The sequence below is a fragment of the Triticum urartu genome, chromosome 7 (assembly GCF_003073215.2).
Source record: "Triticum urartu cultivar G1812 chromosome 7, Tu2.1, whole genome shotgun sequence".
In the NCBI taxonomy this organism is placed as follows: Eukaryota; Viridiplantae; Streptophyta; class Magnoliopsida; order Poales; family Poaceae; genus Triticum; species Triticum urartu.
Window position 1 is genome coordinate 168,201,435 of NC_053028.1, and position 17,572 is coordinate 168,219,006.

The window sequence follows — 17,572 nt, forward strand, 5'->3', positions numbered from 1 at the left end:
ATGCCAATTTCTATTTACCCTTCATAAGGACCCTTTTCATCGAATCCGATCCGACTAAAGTCGGAGAGACAGACACCCGCCAGCCACCTTATGCAACTAGTGCATGTCAATCGGTGGAACCAGTCTCACGTAAGCGTACGTGTAAGGTCGGTCCGGGCCGCTTCATCCCACGATGCCGCCGAATCAAGATAAGACTAGTAACGGCAAGCAAATTGACAATATCCACGCCACAACTGCTTTGTGTTCTATTCGTGCATAGAAACTACGCATAGACCTAGCTCATGATGCCACTGATGGGGAACGTAGCAGAATTTTAAAATTTTCTACGCATCACCAAGATCAATCTATGGAGTCATCTAGCAACGAGGGAGAGAGGAGTGCATCTACATACCCTTATAGATCACGCGCGGAAGCGTTCAAGAGAACGGGGTTGATGGAGTCGTACTCGTCGTGATCCAAATCACCGATGACCTAGCGCCGAACGGACGGCACCTCCGCGTTCAACACACGTACGGTTGGGAAGACATCTCCTCCAACTTGATCCAACAAGGGGGAAGGAGAGGTTGATGAAGATCCAGCAGCACGACGGCGTGGTGGTGGAAGCAACGGTGATCTCGGCAGGGCTTCGCCAAGCTCAGGGAGAGGGAGGAGTGTCATAGGAGGGAGAGGGAGGCGCCAGGGGCTAGGGTGCGGCTGCCCTCCCTCCCCCCACTATATATAGGACCCCTAGGGGGGCGCCGGCCCTAGGAGATTGAATCTCCAAGGGAGGGGCCAAGGGGGATGGAGTGTCCCCCAAGCCAAGTGGGGCGCCCCCACCCCTAGGGTTTCCAACCCTAGGCGCAGGGGAGGCCCATGGGGGGGCACCAGCCCACTTCAGCCCATGGGTGTAACACCCTCGATGCGACTATATCTCCCACGTGTCGAGGCACGACTTAGAGGCATAATCGCATTGAAGGCATATGTCGCAAGTTAGGCAATCTTCACAACATCCCATGTAATATAAATAATAAAGGGGAGATAACATAGTTGGCTTACACTCGCCACGTCAATCAAGGTACATAAATAACATTACATCATCCAAACACTCATGGCCCGACTACGGCGCCAAAATAAAAGATAACCCAACATGCGACACGGTCCCGATCACCCCAATTGGGCACCACTACTGATCATCAGGAAAAGACACGTAGTATCATTGAGAGTCCTCGTCGAACTCCCCCTTGAGCTCGAGCGCGTCACCTGGAGCGGAATCATCAGGCCCTGCATCTGGTTTAATAGTAATCTGTGAGCCACAGGGACTCAGCAATCTCGCACCCTCGCGATCAAGACTATTTAAGCTTATAGGTAAGGCAAGGTAAAATATGTGGAGCTGCAGCAAGCGACTAGCATATATAGTGGCTATCCTGTTCGCAAAAGAGAGCGAGAAGAGGAGGCAAGGCGCGAGCGAGAAACTAGAGGACAACCTACGCAAGCATTACTCCAACACCGTGTTCACTTCCCGGACTCCGCCGAGAAGAGACCATCATGGTAACTCACACTGTTGATTCATTTTAATTAAGTTAAGGTTCAAGTTATCTACAACCGAACATTAACAAATTCCCATCTGCCCATAACCGTGGGCATGGCTTTCGAAAGTTCAAATCCCTGTAGGGGAGTCCCAACTTAGCCCATGACAAGCTCTCACGGTCAACGAAGGAATAGACCTCCTCCCGAGATGTTCCGATCAGACTCGGTATCCCGGTTCTTCAAGACACTTCGACAAGTTAAAACAAGACCAGCAACACCGCCCGAATGTGCCGACAAATCCCGATAGGAGCTTCACATATCTCGTTCTCAGGGCACACTCAGATGAGACTAGCTACGAGTAAAACCAACCCTCAAGTTGCCCCGAGGTGGCCCCACAGGCAGCTCAGTCGGACCAACACTCAGAGGAGCACTGGCCCGGGGGGGGGGGGGTTTAAATAAGATGACCCTCGGGCTCCGGAAACCCAAGGGAAAAAAGGCTAGGTGGCAAATGGTAAAACCAAGGTTGGGCATTGCTGGAAAAGCTTTAATCAAGGCGAACTATCAAGGGGTTCCCATTATAACCCAACCGCGTAAGGAACGCAAAATCCTGGAACATAACACCGATATGACGGAAACTAGGGCGGCAAGAGTGGAACAAAACACTAGGCGAGAGGCCAAGCCTTCCACCCTTTACCAAGTATATAGATGCATTAAGATAACATGGCAATATAATGATATCCCAACAAGTAAATAATGTTCCAACAAGGAACGGTCCTGCAACTAGCAACGCTATAAGAGGGGCTGAGCAAAGCGGTAACATAGCCAATCAACGGTTTGCTAGGACATGGAGGGTTAGAGGTTTTACATGGAAATTTGGGAGGCTTGAAAGCAAGTGGTAGGCATCGTAGCATGGCATAGCAAAAGAGCGAGCATCTAGCAAAGCAAAGATAGTAGTGATTTCGAGGGTATGATCATCTTGCCTGCAAAGTTGTCGGAGTTGACTGGATCCTCGAAAGCAAACTCAACGGGCTCCTCGTTAGCGAACTCGTCTCCCGGCTCTACCCAAACAAGACAAACAAGCAAACGGAACACAATCAACCATGTGCAAAGCTCAAACAATATGATGCAAAGATGGTATGCTATGCGGGATGCGATGCGGGATGCAATGCAAGATTTGACAAGGGATGCATGAACCTAGCCTCAACATGGAAATCCAAGTGTGTCACTGGAAATATGATATGAAATTGCTTGAAAACGATATAAAGGACGCCGGAATCGGAGTTACGGTTTGGAAATGGCAAGCAATTCAAATATGGCCACGTTCTGCGATTTACAGCAAGTAGCCATCTAAATGCAATGAGATGAACATGCTACAACATTCAAACATGGCATCAAAATACATGGCAGGGATGCATTCGTGATGCTTAACAAAAGTCTAGCACTGAGCTACGGCCAATTCATCCATTAACAGGTTCAAACAAGCATGGCAAAAATGCATATGGTAAACAGATCTCAGACTTAGTGAAATTAACACTTGTCTGGAATTTCAGATCGGGTAGCACTCTTTGGAGCAACAAAACTACATGCTACAGGACCTGAACATGGCAAAGTAAAGCATGGAATGGAGATACTAAAAGAGCTTAACAAAAGTCCCTTAGTGACCTTGAGCCAAAAGGGATTAGAAAATACAATTGCAAGCATGTGAACATGGCAAAAACATAATCAGTTCTTAGACTTAGTGAAAACTGGAGCATGCTGAAAACAGATATCAAGCAGGCATGTTTACAAGCTCGATGTACTCACTACAAAGCATGTCATGACAAACTAAGCATACAACCATCAAGAATACACAAAATACAAGCTAGACATGGCAAGAACAATAGCATAGCATGCATGGATCAACTACAACATCATCGGCAAAATCGCTAACAAGTAGACAATCTGCCCAGATTCATGAAATAGCAAAAGTAGAGCTCGATTGACTCAAGCTAGGGTGCTCCATAATTGCAAACAAATACATGGATGGATAGAGCACTACAATATTAACAAGACATCCTTACTGATCATCCTCAAAAGAGGCACGGATCACTAGGAAACAACATGAACATATGGCCATATGAGATAAACAGGACAAGGACTTAGTGGAAATGCTAAGTCCCTGAAATCAGCATTACCAAGTCCCTCACTTTGCAAGCTCGTGCTAGTCACCACACACATCACAAAAATACATGGGTTGCACCTCTGGAAAGATGGAAAAACCCTTAAGAAAACATATGTAGAACTCATGGGCATATCATGCACATAATAATCATGGCAAAAATGACAAATATCTAAATGGAGCAGCAGATCTGACAATTATCTCAAGTAGCACTCTTCTAACAGCATTTCGGGCATCAAGATGAACTCAAATGAAAATGATGCAATGGAATGAAATGATGTACTCTCTGAGACGAACATTTTGATATGCTATATGCCCAAACGGAGTTACGGATGCAAAGTTATGGCACGATGAACATGGGCACATGAACTAGGGTTAGGGACGGAAAGTCAACCCGAGAGGAGTTTTTCAGATCTGAGATCCGGTGCACGGGAACCGATGCTCGCCGGAAAGTCATCGGCGCCGCCGGAGGAGAGGTCGGCCGGAGCGGGGAGAAGCTCTCCGACTCACCGGAGTGGGGGGAGGAGCTCGCCGGCGTCGACCGCGGCGGTGGGGAACGGACTTGGAGGCGGAGATCCGGCGTGGAGGCGAGGACGGCGGCGGCCGGGCGCAACGGGGCGGCGGTCGCCGGAGCTGACGGCGCGGCGGCCGGAGCTGGCCGGCCTCGAGCAAGGCGGCGGCGGGACGCACGGGCGCGGGGCGCTCGGGCCGCGGGGGCCTGCCCCGGGCCAGGCAGGCCGCGGCGGTGGGAGGCGGCGGCAGGCCACGTGGCATCGCCTGATTGGTCGCGGGCGTCGGCGGCGGGGTGTCCGGCCCGGACGGACAATGTCCGGCGCGACGCGAGGGGTGGATCTAGGGTTAGAGAAGGAGGGGATCCGGGATTTTCGGGAAGGGGCTATATATAGGCATAGGAGGAGCTAGGAGAGTCCAAATGAGGTGCGGTTTTCGGCCACGCGATCGTGATCGAACGCTCTAGATGATGGAGAGGGTTTTGGTGGGTTTTGGGCCAAATTGGAGGGGTGTTGGGCTGCAACACACACGAGGCCTTTACGGTCCCTCGGTTAACCGTTGGAGCATCAAACGAAGTCCAAATGGTACGAAACTTAACAGGCGGTCTACCGGTAGTAAACCAAGGCCGCTTGGCAAGTCTCGGTCCAATCCGGAAATATTTAATCCCCACACACGAAAGAAAAGTAGAAATGACCACCGGAGGAGAACGAAGCGCCGGAATGCAAAACGGACAACGGGGAAAATGCTCGAATGCATGAGATGAACACGTATGCAAATGCAATGCACATGGTTACATGAAAAGAGATGCATGACAACGACAACAACACACGGAGACAAAAACCCGAACCCGAGAAAATAAAATAACTTAACGCCGAAAACGGCAAGAGTTGGATTACATATTGGGTAAATCATATCCGGGGTGTTACAATGGGGCCCTCCGGGATAGGTGGCCCCACCCGGTGGACCCCCGGGACCCTTTCGGTGGTCCCGGTACAATACCGATTACCCCCGAAACTTTCCCGATGGCCGAAACTTGACTTCCTATATATAAATCTTCACCTCCGGACCATTCCGGAACTCCTCGTGACGTCCGGGATCTCATCCGGGACTCCGAACAACTTTTGGGTTACCGTATACTAATATCTCAACAACCCTAGCGTCACTGAACCTTAAGTGTGTAGACCCTACGGGTTCGGGAGACACGCAGACATGACCGAGACGACTCCCCTGTCAATAACCAACAGCGGGATCTGGATACCCATGTTGGCTCCCACATGCTCCTCGATGATCTCATTGGATGAACCACGATGTCGAGGATTCGATCAATCCCGTATGCAATTCCCTTTGTCAATCGGTACGTTACTTGCCCGAGACTCGATCGTCGGTATCCCAATACCTCGTTCAGTCTCGTTACCGGCAAGTCACTTTACTCGTACCGTAATGCATGATCTCATGATCAACCACTTGGTCACATTGAGCTCATTATGATGATGCATTACCGAGTGGGCCCAGAGATACCTCTCCGTCATACGGAGTGACAAATCCCAGTCTCGATTCGTGCCAACCCAACAGACACTTTCGGAGATACCTGTAGTGTACCTATATAGTCACCTAGTTACGTTGTGACGTTTGGCACACCCAAAGCACTCCTATGGTATCCAGGAGTTGCACAATCTCATGGTCTAAGGAAATGATACTTGACATTCGGAAAAGCTATAGCAAACGAACTACATGATCTTTGAGCTATGCTTAGGATTGGGTCTTGTCCATCACATCATTCTCCTAATGATGTGATCCCGTTATCAATGACATCCAATGTCCATAGTCTGGAAACCATGACTATCTTTTGATCAACGAGCTAGTCAACTAGAGGCTCACTAGGGACGTGTTGTGGTCTATGTATTCACACATGTATTACAATTTCCGGATAACACAATTATAGCATGAACAATAGAAAATTATCATGAACAAAGAAATATAATAATAACCATTTTATTATTGCCTCTAGGGCATATTTCCAACAATGAAAGCACAAAGAATAATAGTAGCACAGATCAGGATGGAAGATAGTACGAAGCCAAACAGAACAAGCAGTCACAAAGTGAAGACAAATAGATAATGCAAACAGGCAATGATTTCACAAGGACCAATCTGCAAATAAAGAGATGGGAAGAATGGAACCAGTGATTCGTTGAAGACAATGATTTGTTGGACCAGTTCCAGTTGCTGTGACAACTGTACGTCTGGTTAGGGAGGCTGAGATTTAACTCAGAAGACCGCGTCTTCACCTTATTCCTCTTGAGCTAAGGACACCCAGTCCTCACCCAATCACTCTGGTAAGTCTTCAAGGTAGACTTCAAAACCTTCACAGACTTCGTTCACCGGCGATCCGCAATGACTCTTGGATGCTCAGAACGCGACGCCTAACCGGCTGGAGGATTCATAGTCCTCAAGTGTAATAAGTCTTCAGATCACACAGACAGGAAGACTTCAGTGATGCCTAACACTCTTTGGCTCTGGGTGTTTAGGGCTTTGTCCTCGCAAGGAATTCTCTCTCAAAGGCTTCGAGGTGGGTTGCTCTCAAACGACAAAAGCCGTACACTAACTCTGAGCAGCCAACCGTTTATGGTTGTAGGGGGTGGGCTATTTATAGCCACTAGGCAACCCGACCTGATTTTTCCGAAATGACCCTGGGTCACTAAGGAACTGACACGTGTTTCAACGGTCAGATTTCAAACACACACAACAACTTTACTTGGGCTACAAGCAAATCCGACTTATCCAGCTTTGGATAAGATTTGCTCTCGTTGTCTTCGCTCGAAGACATAGGATTTTGGTTAAGCATCACTTCAGTCATTCTGACTGGTTCACTTGGACCCCACTTAACAGTACGGTGGTTCCTATGACTCAACAAAGAAGAAAAAGAACGACGAAACAACTAAGTCTTCGCGCTCCATAGTCTTCACGCGATGTCTTCTCTTGTCATAGTCTTCAATGTGAATGTATTCACATACCACCTTTGACTTCAATGTCTTCATACATTTTTAGGGGTCATCTCTGGGAGGAAAGCCGAATCAATGAGGGACTTCTACATGTGTTATCCTGCAATTCTCACAAACACATTAGTCCCTCAACCAAGTTTGTCATCAATATTCCAAAACCAACTAGGGGTGGCACTAGATGCACTTACAATCTCCCCCTTTTTGGTGATTGATGACAAACTGGTTGAAGTTTTCAACGGGGGGAAATATGTGAAATTGTAAAGGATAGGGTATTGTCTTCATAAGTGGCAAAGGCTCCCCGTGAAGATGTGCATATAAGTAATTTGCTTTTGGAATGCAAATGCACATGGCAGGTTGTACTTGTGGAGATCCTCTTCAACTTATGATGACAATTCATCATGCATGATTTGATATAACGAAGATAATGACATGAGTAATGAAAAATGGATGTCTGCAAAATGACCTAAGTGCGGAAGTTATCATCGCACATGCGGAATTTATCATCGCATCACAGAATAGCAAATAAGTAGCAGACGACCATCGAGTTTAAGTGTTACAACTCAAAGAACCAAATGTATCGGAAAGCGAGAGTTGTAAGCACTTGGCAAAAGTAGAAAAAGGTAAAGCAACCACCCATGTGGACCCGCTTGAAGACTATCAACTCATATGCTTCTCCCCCTTTTGTCAGTAAGGACCAAAAAGGTTTGAATACATAGAGCGCCTACTCGGTCTCATGAGGTGCAGGTGAGGCAGCAGGGTCGTCGTTGAGGTCCGGCGGTGCAGAAGAACTTGGTGAAGTGTCGACTCACGCTGAAGTTGGAGGAGGTGAAGTTGCATCATCTTGGTCATCGGTGACTCTGGCATTCACTGTCGCAGCTGATGACGAATAGTCAGAGTCTTCAAGTGAGGGAGTCCGACGCAAGTGAGCATTCCTTGGAGGAGTTGAGTCAAACTTGAATCTTTCGATGAAGCCATCGTCCTACAGATCATCTTCAGCACTAAGCAAGGTCAAACTCTTCCAAGACCTCCGGCAGGTTTCATGAGTAACAAAGGCATTCTTGGTGGCAAGATTGCGAATGCGATTGACATCCACCAAGAGGATTTGCATCTGACGCTTAAGCCAGTTGTGATGTTTGTCCTGTTTCTGATGAAGCGCGACAAGAAGCTCTCGGTCATTGAGAACACGAGATCGCTTCCGAGGCCTTTGGGTAATGGTGCTTCCAGTGGCGTCAGTTTGAGCGCGAGGGGCACGTGTGTTGCCAGCCAAGGGATAGACACGCGAGACTGCCTGAACTCCTTCAATGGGCTGGGTGAAGCTTTGGTGATCAACATTGTGAAGATAAATGGGATCCTTAGCAGGCTCTGGGTAAATAGCTTCAACAGACAGATCAACCTCTGGCAAGAATACAAGATGATTGCGCGCAGACGGCTGATAGTTGATGGCAGAGTGAAGCTTGATAAGGCGCATTACCCATGGAGCATAGAACTTCAGACCAAAAATGTCGGAGCCAGATGCAGCCAACTGCCTGATGAAGAAGTCTTGAGCATTGAAGCTGATGCCATTGAAGATATAGAAAACCAAAGTCTTCATTGCTCCTTCAAGCTTCGCTGCAGATGAATGTCCTTTGACAGGCCATAGAGTTTTTCTGATGATATGATAAATGGTGCGAGGCAAATACTCTAGGTCTTCAACAAAGAATTCAGATGGGTAGTCAGCGTCGTGAGGAAAAGGCTTCATCATGCTCAACATTTGGTTCATGCTGGGTTCTGGCTTCTGAAAAATGCCCTCCAAAGCATTCTGGTGTTGTTGACAACCTGGTTCATAGTATTCACCAGGAGTGGGCAGGCCTGTGAGCTCAATGATATCAAGAGCTTTGGCTTCATGATGGACATTGCCTGTCATCCACTCAAGGACCCAAGTCTTTGGATCCCTGTTGTAGCCGCGAATGTGAAGAGTTGCATAGAACTGTAACAGTGTTTCTTGTCTGTGACAAACTGCAGGAGTTCAGCGTCTCTGAAGCAATCCAACGCTTCTTCTAGACAGGGCAGGCCAGCTATAGCTTCAGTATCAAGACACATGTGGGGAAATATGCACCCTTGATTGTATAAGACGCAGGAATAGTAGCTGCGCTGCTGATAGCTCCAGAACCTATCCGAGGAAATACGGGGTTTGGTGTAAGGGTTCTTGGCACTGTTGAAGAAGGTGTTATGTGCCACGAAGCCATTCACATTGAAGACCCCAGGAGAGGTTGCAGTGCCTGGGAATCTTGGAAGTCTTGGCTTGGGCTTTTGGACATGAGGTCTGTGCTCGACATGATAGTCAAATTGTGGACCCGCAGCAGGTGGAGGAACCAGAATGGGCCATCGGACCATAACAGGCTGACCACGATCAAATGCCAACTCAATTGTATGAGGTCTTGGAGGGGGTACAGGAGCATTGGCATTGACATAAGCTTCAGGGGCCACATCGTCTTCGGGTGCTTCAGTATTGGCTTTGGGCTCTGCAGTGGCTTCAGGTGCATGCACTTCTGGCACCGCATGAGCTTCAGGCGCCACATTAACTTCAGCCATGACAACGTCATTGGCTTCAGTGTTGATGGTGGTGGCCGCCTCAGGATTGTTAACCTCCACTTCAGGAGCTGGAGGGTTGGACATGTTCTCCTCGAGAACAACATCTTGGTGGGACGGGGGTGTAGCAACTCTTTCTACTTCAACTCTTGGTTCTTCTTCTTCATCGGCTGATGCAGCCGGAATATCTTCAGCCATTTTGGCTTCAGACTCAGAAACATGCACAGTGGAAGTGACTTGGGGCCTTGGTCCTCTATAAGCCCGCATAATGCTGGCGACGCTTGTGGAGATGGAGTTGGCTGGGCCTCAAAGTCATTGTCATCTTGCACGGGTGAGGTGACTTGTGGTTGGGGAGAACTTGGGGTGTCTTGTTGTTGTGGATGATCAGCCCATGATGCGTCCTGAGTAGTTGGCATCAGAGGAAGACCAATGCTGATGAGTTCGTTGTGCGTGAGCACAGGCGATGATACCAAATTGTGCTCGATCTAAGGAAGGACTTTATCATCTTCAACATTGTCGTGAGGACCAATGTCTTCAGCTGCGGTGGGGTCAACAGCTGGATTGTCTTCAGCTTCAGGAGCCTCTGTGGAAGCAGGCTCATGAACTATCACTTGGTGCTCTTGATGTTTAGACGCAGGACGAGCCACTAAGATTGGCTCAACATCAAGGGGCTCTGTAGGAGCAGCCTGGTCTCTCTTCTTGGTTTTCCTCTTTGTTGGGGGAGCATCATCAGTGGTGGCCTTGGTCTTGCGTTTTCTTGCTTCGGCTTCAGCTGCCCTTGTTTTCTTGAGTTCTGAAGCCACTGTGGGGACCTTAGGCTTCGAGCCTGTCATACCGACTAGGAAGACAATTGGATTTACTTCCTGCCTTGGTGCTTCGGGTTCTGCCATAGCTGGCTTCTTCTTCTTCTTCTTGGCCGCCATTCGGGGGTCGATGCCTGGTCGCCCCAAAGCCTTGCGCTTTTCAGCTTCATTGTATCCCTGAACACATTTAGCAGCAAGATCCTTCATGCGCTCACGAGAACCTTTGGCTTCTTCGCGTTTTGTGCGGAATGCTTCCTTGAGCTCATGCATCATGACCTGGAAATTCTGAATGTCTTCAACATTGAGCTTGGCCATATGCTTTTTGAACTAAGCCTTTTCATAATCTATCTTATGCTTCAGCTCAACAATTTTCTGAGCTAGAGCCAGCTCAGCAGCAATGGCTCTGTGGAAGGCGATGCTGAGGCCAATGGGAAGTTGAAGATCATCAAAGCTGACATTTGGGCTGTCAAACCACTCATCAATGAACTTGTTTAAGATTTCCACATCAAAGAGAGGAAGGTCATTGAAGATTTCCGCCTCTTGCTTGCTCTTGATCAACTGCTCAAGAGCGTCATCGCCAAGATCGTTGTCGCTTGACAGATCAATGGCGTCATTCTCGTTGCGCAGAACAGTAGCGGGGGTCAGTTCTTGGCTAGTGGGTTGCATGGGCATCTTCACTTTGGCGGGCTTGGAGATGCGTGAGAGATCTTCAGACTGCACACTTGCTTCAGGAGGTGCAGTGGCCAGAGGCTTCGTCCGTGAAACCTTTGGTGCAGGGGAAGGTTTCGAAGCTTTAGGTTTCTTCTGCTTCTTTGGCTTCGGTGGTGCAGGCGCTTCGTCAAAATCAGCGTCATCTGCAGGTTCATCCACGACTGTCCCTTGAACCATAATATGAGTGATGAGACCATCTAGGTTGTAGAAGGGCCCAACAAGATTGGGTTCAGCTTCGCGTGTGCCATCGGCACGAGGAGCAGAGGGACCTGGATTGATGTCTAATCCCCGTGACTTCTTGTTTTCTTTGGCCGAGTTCTTGGCAAACTGGAAGTTTCGCTTGAACAGATTATCATCACGGCACCATAGTAATGAAGATGGATCTGCATCTGCAGGCTGTGGTCCACGGACCATGCAAGGATAGAAGCCTTGTTCAATGGCTTCAGCTCTGGACCTGGGTTGAAGATTTCTGTACAAGATGTCTCCCCACGGTCGCTTGATGGCATTCTTCTCAGCATATTCCTGGGTCACGAACCTATACTTCTACCATTGTTCTGCCCAATATCTTCGAACCCATTGGATTCGGGTTTTCCGCTGATTGTAGTCCTCCTCTGGATCTGTCTTGTACAACTCATAGAGGTCAGGAGGAAAATCTCTTGAGGTGTTTCCACAGCACTGTCTGCCACCCTTCCTTGCAGTTTCTCTGTTGCCATGAGGTTTAGACTGAAAGGCTTCAAAACTGTCAAAGTCTTCCGTCTACTAGTCAGACAAGAACTGGCTTCGGGAGAATTTATATGATGCTGTAAGAACTCTGCAAATGAATGCGTACTATGAGAACCAAGGGATTCTCCCACGGACATGTACCTGTGACAGCATTAAATGTGCGAGGGAAGGGGAAGAGGTCATATGCATTCTCAGAAGATTTTGAAGATAAATCAGTTTAGAAGACATTGACCTCACAGTGTGAAGACATTCACTCATATGTAGAGAGTTGGTTCCAGATTTGTACGAATCCACGAATAAGTACAAGTGAGGAATCTAACTACTTTGTGAAGCATAAGTGAACATACTAGGCATGCTATGAGATAGATCCAACTTGTGGCAATAGAAACCACTTGTGGTTGAAAAGGATGAATCTATTGGATCAAAAAGACTGTAAAAAGGAGGTTTTATTTACCACACGAGAAACTGCTAGACGGAGTGGGAGAGGAGGCCGAGCAGTTCGATCTTCCGTGCCCTAACTTGGCGACGGAGGACACCTACGGCGACGGCGGAGAAGACGATGTCCGCGGCCGGCGTGAGGACGGCGTCGGTGACGTCGCGGCAGCTAAGCGCTTCGTCGCCGGTGTCGTCGAGTGCTAGCGGTGGCGCTAGGGTTTGTGCGAGAGTGGAAGAAGAGATAATGACTGGGGTGAGGCGTGTATTTATAGAGATAGGGACGACACGATGTTATTACACAGGTGCCCCTGGCGGTTCACATCTGAAGGACATGTGGCGATCATGCAACACATTGGAGGTTGTTCCACGTTCCCACACACGCCTAGATTGTCGGGTGGTTGTTCCCACTTCTCCGGGTTTCAGGCAAAAAGGATTGAGCATTGAAAACAGATTAATGTTTGTCTCTGTGTCTTCTGCTGACAAGGACGCAGAGAAGACGTTTTGACAGGTTCAATAGAATGCATATGATTTGGATAGAGAGACTTAAGACGAAAGCATAGAGAGGTTAGGGTTCGATCACATTCACTTAGTTCAAAAGATTCAACGTGAAGACATAGCTATAAGTGAATGCTATAGAGGACAGAAACTAAATTGAAGATAAACATGAGGCCATGTTAACATTGAAGATAAACAAAATGCGAAGACTTTGCAAATGTAATGCCATGTGAAAAACACTTCTCAGGGAAGTATTTGGTGGTGGCATTACACACCGTATAGGAAGTATTAGACCCAGACACGGCGCACAATTATCATGGCGCTCCAAAGTCAAATTCCACATTAATGTATTCACACTCAGAATTGAAGACATACTTTACTTCGTGTGTTGCACATCTAAGTCATCAACATGCATAAGTGTTAGGATGTGTGCCTGATCACAGGACATTTGAGGATTCCAAGATATTTAGCTCACACCGTAACTTGCAAAACCTCTTCTCATCCAAGGGCTTTGTGAAGATATCTGCTAGTTACTCTTCAGTGTTGACGTGTATGATATCAATATCTTCCTTCATGACATGATCTTTGAGAAAGTGATGACGAATTTCAATGTGCTTTGTCTTCGAGTGCTGAACTGGGTTGTTAGCAATCTTGATGGCGCTTCCATTGTCGCAGTAGAGTTGCACTTGCTTCAGATGAATGCCATAGTCTTTGAGTGTTTGCTTCATCCATAGGAGCTGAGCGCAGCAAGATCCAGCAGCAATGTATTCAGATTCAGCAGTGGAGAGAGATACACAGTTCTGCTTCTTTGAAGACCAACATACAAGTGATCGTCCCAGAAAGTGACATGTGCCTGATGTAGACTTGCGATCCACCTTGTCACCAGCATAATCAGCATCCGAGAATCCAACTAGATCAAACTCTGAGCCCTTTGGATACCATAATCCTAGTGTTGGGGTGTGTGCCAAATATCGAAGAATTCGCTTCACAGCTAAGTGGTGTGATTCCTTTGGTGCCGCTTGGAATCGGGCACACATGCAAACACTAAGCATGATATCTGGCCTAGATGCACATAAATAAAGCAAAGAACCAATCATGGAGCGGTATACCTTTTGATCGAACTCTTTACCATTGTCGTCGGGACCCAGATGGTGTTTAGCTGGCATTGGCGTAGTGTAACCTTTGCAGTCTTGCATTCCAAACTTCTTCAGGCAATCTTTGAGGTATTTCTCTTGAGATATGAAGATGTCGTTGCGTTGTTGTCGTATTTGAAGACCAAGGAAGAACTTCAGTTCACCCATCATGGACATCTGATATTGATCTTGCATCATATATCCAAACTCATCACTAGTGTGCAAGTTCCTCATGCCAGCATGCCCTAGCCTCCGATGCCAGAGCCAGCATTCTGAAGCCTTTGCTAGAAGACATACGGCAAGATGTGGTCCTACTGAGAAATCTACCACGTACAAATCATCTTTTCGATACCCTTCAAAGACTAGAGACTTGTCAGATTCCATTAGAACAAGGCAACGATATTTTCCAAATATCACAATCATGTTTAAATCGCAAAGCATTGAGATAGACATTAAGTTGAAACCAAGGGATTCAACAAGCATCACTTTATCCATGTGTTGATCCCTTGAGATTGCAACTCTACCTAGACCCAATACCTTGCTTTTACCCGTATCAGCAAATGTGATGTGACTCTTGTCAGATGGACGTAAAGTTGAGTCCATGAGAAGACTTCGCTTGCCAGTCATGTGATTAGTACACCCATTATCAATAATCCATTCTGAAGCAGCTGGTGTCATACCCTACAGTGCAGTTGGGGGATAGGCTTCACGAAGAGAATTGTGAAGCATAAACATTTGACGAGCGAGTGGATTATGAAAGCTTAGATCGAGGTTAGGACTGATAGGGCAAGTAGCAAGCGACTTAGGAACAAAATACATAATAAGACCATTTGGGCATTTGATCTTGTGCCCTACAAGATGTTTAAGGTCCCCAGCAATAGCTTCAGACGAATTTGATTTTTGGCTGGAGACCCTTCCCTGCAAAAGAGAGTTAAGTTTTCTTAGCCACCCACATCTTCAAGGGTGGCTTCGAAGCAATGAGTCTAAGTGCAGCATCTGAGAACTTTGGCTTTGAAGCCCTAGAAAATAGTCTTGCAGGAGGGCAATAGTACTCATAAGAATAAGATAGTAGTTCTTGGTCTTATGAACATGGTGGTTTGATGAAACGCGCTCATATTCATAAGCCTGAGTATGGTTTCCCTGCAAAACATTTGCGTTAGTGCGACTCAGATGAGCCCTCTGTCTGTATGAAGCCTTTGGACCATATGAAGCCTGTGGTCTGGGGTTTGTCTTCTTCACTTGTGGTGTCATGATGACATTCACAGGAAGATTCTCCAGACACCTTTTCGGCACCCAGACTTTCTTCATAGGTGGCCCATTCCTGCAGTTAGTACCAATATACCTGGCAAACACTTCACCATTCTGATTCTTAAACAGTTTATAGTTTGCATCAAAGGATTCATCAATAACAATGGGATTAGCACAAGTGAAGCCAGATAGGGTGGATGGATCCATTGAAGATTCCTTTGCAGCAACCCATGTGGTTTTGGGGTACTGCTCAGGTTTCCAGTAAGCCATCAGCATTCATTTTCCTTTCGAACCCAACACCCTCTTTCCTAGGGTTTCGGTTCAGGATCTGCCTTTTGAGGACATCACATAGTGTCTGATGTCCTTTGAGACTTTTGTACATCCCTGTTTCAAGCAATGTCTTCAACCTAGCATTTTCATCAGCAATAGCAGTGGCATCCTCAGCAGAGGGGTTAGTTACCACATCAACAGTTGAAGATATTGCAACAGTAGCAGCAGTAGAACATCCAGCAACAGAAGTAGCATTATCACACTCAATGCATTTGAGACATGGTGGTTCAAATACTTCCTGAGCGGGACTGATCTGTTTGGCGCGAAGTGACTCGTTTTCCTTTTGAAGATCTTCATGAGCCGCTCTCAATTTCTCAAGATCTTTCTTCCTTTGAAGATAATCATAGGAGAGCTTTTCATGAGTTGTTGAGAGCGTTTCATGATGACTTTCATGTTCCTCATACTTAACATGAAGATTTTTTATGTCTTCAATTAAGGACTAAGATCGAGCCATTTCAGCGTCTAACAGGTCATCGCTTTTGTCTAATAGTTTTTAAATATGTTCCATAGCTTTCTGTTGTTCAGTTGCAATTTTAGCAAGTGTTTTGTAGCTGGGTTTGGAACCACAATCAGAGTCATCTTCACTAGATGTTTGATAGTGAGTAGTGCGTGAGTTTACCTTGGCACCGCGTGCCATGAAGCAGTAGGTGGGAGCAGAGTCATCCTGGTCATTAGCATCGGCGTCGGTGATGGGAGTCATTGTCTTCAATGTTGAAGATGTACTTGGCAACGTAGGCTGTAGTCAGACTTGCAATGCCAGAATCAGACTCCTCCTCAGACTCCACCTCTGCCTCCTCAGAAGCAGACTCCTCCTCTCAATCCATTTCCTTGCCAACAAACTCACGAGCCTTGCCAGATGAGCTCTTCTTGTGTGATGAAGACTTTGATGAAGACTTGGAAGATGACTTTGAGTATTTCTTCTTCTTCTTATCGTCAGAATCATATTCCTTCCTTTTCTTCTTCTTGTTGTTCTCATTGTCCCACTAAGGACACTCAGAGATGTAGTGGCCAGGTTTCTTGCACTTGTGGCATGTTCTCTTCTTGTAGTCATGAGTAGAAACTTCATCATTCCTTGAGCTAGATCGTGAGGACTTTCTGAAGCCTTTCTTCTTGGTGAATTTCTGGAACTTCTTCACAAGCATAGCAAGCTCCTTTCCAATGTCTTCAGGATCATCAGAACTGCAATCAGATTCTTCTTCAGATGAGGAAATAGCTTTTTCCTTCAAAGCACGAGTTCGCCCATAGTTGGGACCGTAGATGTCTCTTTTCTCAGAAAGCTGAAACTCATGTGTGTTGAGCCTTTCCAGTATGTCAGACGGATCGAGTGTCTTGAAGTCAGGGCGTTCTTGAATCATCAGGGCTAGGGTGTCAAACGAGCTGTCAAGTGATCTCAGGAGTGTCTTGACGACTTCATGCTTGGTGATCTCAGTAGCGCCGAGGGCTTGAAGCTCATTTGTGATGTCAATGAGTCGATCAAACATAAGATGAACATTCTCATTGTCGTTTCTCTTGAAGCGGTTGAAGAGGTTGCGAAGGACACTGATTCTTTGATCTCTCTGGGTTGATACGCCTTCGTTGACCTTGGAGAGCCAGTCCCAGACTAGCTTGTATGTTTCCAGAGCACTCACACGACCATACTGTCCTTTGGTCAGATGACCACAGATGATGTTCTTGGCAGTGGAATCCAGTTGAACGAACTTCTTGACATCAGCAGCGGTGACACCTTCACCAGCCTTGGGGACACCATTCTTGACGACATACCAGAGGTCGACATCAATGGCTTCAAGATGCATGCGCATCTTATTCTTCTAGTAGGGATATTCAGTTCCATCGAGACTGGGCACGCAGCGAAGACTTTGATTATCCTTGCAGTCGACATAGCTAAAACTCCGTGTGGTTAAACCGAATCACACAGAACAAGGGAGTACCTTGCTCTGATACCAATTGAAA